At 33.9% G+C, this 3398-nt stretch overlaps 1 non-coding gene across 1 annotated transcript; it reads left to right on the top strand.

Moving 5' to 3' along the window:
* Positions 1–3060: 3060 nt before the first annotated feature.
* On the top strand, positions 3061–3132 carry TRNAC-GCA. Its single transcript has one exon. It is a non-coding gene; the product is annotated as a tRNA-Cys (tRNA).
* The last annotated feature ends 266 nt before the right edge of the window (positions 3133–3398 follow it).

Here is a 3398-nt window from a genome sequence, read left to right as displayed (position 1 = left end):
GTTTTAACATGATCTTTTGCTTAATGTCTAACTCTTCGACACGTCCTTCCTTGCATGTGTTAGAGTTCTCAGAGCTACCACGATGCTTCGAGCTGTTAGATTATGTGGCTCTTTCTTCAGAAGAGTCAACATCAAATGTTAGGTCTTTGATTGGCAACCCATCCGGGGAGCATTGATTGCATCGATTCCATCAACGATCTTCCCATGAGTTTATGGTGCATGACCCATTTTATGTACCATTCACCTTCGAGCACTATCATAGTGTTGCATCGTCCATGAGATGCATTGCGGCTAACGTAACTCTCAGGTCGTATGAGAAAGTTCTTGTAGCCCTCAACTCTCAGGTCGTATGGTAGAGTTCTTAGAGCTACCGCGACATTTTGAGGTGTTCCATCGTTGGTTTTTTCTTCAAAAGAGTCAACATCAAACCTCAGGTCTTTAATTGGCAACCCATCCAGGGGAGCGTCGATTGCATCGATTCCATCAACGGTCTTCCCATGAGTTTATGGTGCATGACCCATTTTTTATATCATCCACCTTCGAGCGCCATCGTCCATGAGATGCATTGTGGCCAACGTAACTCTTAGGTCCTACGAGCAAGTTCGTGTAACCTTCAAGTATTGTTCTACGTCAAAAATAAAGTTTTTTAATTCCTTAGAATCCGTGTTCCCATTTAAGGGTTTGTGTTTTTGGATTTTAAGTTTGTTAAGCCCAAAATGAGCTTGGCTTGGGGTGGGGTTCTCTACGACCCTCCTTGTCAAACTCACTTGGGTGCTCATCTCAGTCATCTCAGCCATGATGGCGTTCAACAAAAGAGACCTTGAAAATGACCGGATTATCACATTAACCATTTGAATCACCTCAACTTCACTTGTTGAAATTGAACCAAATATCTATGACATAACCATATTAAAGGTTCAAAGTTCATAAAAGTCTTTTTAATCTAAGGTAACTTGATCATTATAGTGACTCTCAAACCAAGTTCATAAGAGTCTTTTGAATTTAAGATACTATTGAACTCATCCATTATAATGCTTCTCAAAACCTAGTTACAGTTTAAATATGAAACTATAAAATAAAAGAAATAAGAAAATAAAATTTCATTGTCGAGAATCAAACTCGGGTCTCCTCGATGAAAGCAAGATCTTCTATGTATTGTCTAACTCTTCGACACATTTTTTTATGAGTGTAATAGAGTTCTCAGAGCTACCGCCACGTTTCTTGTTCTTCGATCATGTGTCTCTTTCTTCAAAAGAATCAACATCAAACATTAGGTCTTTGATTGGAAACCCATCCAGGGGAGCGTCGATTGCTTCAATTCCATCAATGGTCTTCCCATGATTTTTTGGTGCATGACTAGTTTTTTATACAACTCACCTTCGAGCACCACCATAGTTTTGCATTGTCCATGAGATGCATTGTGGGCCAACGTAACTCTCAAGTACTCTGAGTAAGTTCCTATAGTCTTGAAGTATAATATCAAAACATATTAAGGTATTTGATATGTTAAACAGTAAAATAATTGATGTGTATCATAAACATTAAATAAAAATATATATTTAAAATTTGAATGAATACGACATTTTAATATTATTTAAATAAGATATTATATCTTAATGTATTAGGTATTCAAATATATAATTTGACAAAAATTATCACAAGTTCACCGTAAATAGAACCCTAGGGTTAAGTCAAAAAGCATCAAACACTAAATACTTTGAAATTTTAGGTGATATTTTGCAGAGGAAGCTGATAAGGTCTTCAAAGAGCATGTGGTCGTGTCTGACATTTTAGGTTAACACCATGTTGAAATGAAACCAAAAATTCTGATACTGGTAATTAACTACAAACCTTTGAATAAGGTTTTAGAATAAATCAGATATCCAAACCAAATAAAAAATGATTTGATAAAAAGAATTTTGAGTCAAATGTTTTTATAAAATTCGATATGAAATTGGGACTTCAGAAAATTATAATTTCCTAAAAGGACAAATATAAAATAGCATTTAATGTCCAGTTTAGAAAATATGAGAGGAACGTCATGCGATTTAGGCTAAAAAACACTCTGTCCGAATTTTAGATGATTATGAATGATATTTTCAATTCTTTCAAAAAATATCAATAGTTTATATTGATGATGTGTTGATATTTTCTAAAACCATTAAGATGAACACTTTAAACATCTACATACATTCATTAATGCAATCAAAAGAAATCAGCTAGTTGTGTCCATATCCAAAATCAAATAATATCAAACTCAGTTCCGCTTTCTTGGATTTTAAATTTATTTGAGCCTTATAAAACCCGAATGTCCATTGAGTTTGTCTCAAACTTTCGTGATGACGTAGCCTAGAAAAGCCAACTTCAAAAAAAAATTAGGTTCTCTCAATTATGTGTCCTAAATCCTTCAAGATATCAGGCATATTTACAAATGTCTTGATGAGTGTCTTGAAAATAATACAAAGTCTTGATTTGTAAAGGATATCTCTACCCAAAAAAAATCAAATCATTAGTCAAATAAACTCTCTACTTAAGTCTTATTGACCCAAGGGCAGATCTAATAGTGAAACGTGACGCATCAAATATCGGATATGGAGGTATCAAAAATTGTCAAAGAGGACCGAGAATCAATTATCATATTTTATTCAAAAGCCTCTAATAATACCATACAAATTACAAAACAATAAAAAAATATATATATATTATTTTCATTGTACTCCGTGCACAACAATTTTAAAGGAAATTTAAAATAAATCCAGCGTATTTGTCATACTTTTAAGTTCAATTACAATAAATCAAGAAAAGAATTGAGTTGTAATAAAATATCACTTGACATTGGAATGTAATTTGAAGACTTTTTATCTTCGGGAGTTGAATTACATTTAAGATTATTTATGTTATTTCTTATTTTCTTCAATTTGTATTTAATAGCTTTGGGTAGTTTGTAGATGAACTATGTTTGAATTATCTTTTTGGCCTTTCTATTTTCGACAGACACGTTTTACACTTTTGGACTGACACTTGGTAGAAGGGGTCACTAAGGCTAAAATCATATAAAATGGGTTCATAGCACAGTGGTAGAGCATTTGACTGCAGATCAAGAGGTCACCAGTTCGAATTTGGTTGGGCCCTTTTAAAAATTTTGGACGAACACTTTGTTCGATTTGCTCCCAACCACCGAGTGTCTAAAGGAAAAGAAATAAGAATAATTACCGATTCCAAACCTTATTCCAAAGTCCTCCACCACATAGAACCATGTACTTAAAACCTAAGGGTCACTATTCTCGGACAAGAACCAAGCTATCATTAACAAAAGAGTGTGGTATCCAAGCACCCACTATGAACATGGTTAAAAACTTACTTACAATTAGGCTAACTTACGGAGTCTTGTACTCACT

This window comes from Cucurbita maxima, unplaced genomic scaffold (assembly GCF_002738345.1).
Source record: "Cucurbita maxima cultivar Rimu unplaced genomic scaffold, Cmax_1.0 Cma_Scf00435, whole genome shotgun sequence".
Taxonomy (NCBI): domain Eukaryota; kingdom Viridiplantae; phylum Streptophyta; class Magnoliopsida; order Cucurbitales; family Cucurbitaceae; genus Cucurbita; species Cucurbita maxima.
This window is presented reverse-complemented; position numbering and strand designations above follow the sequence as displayed.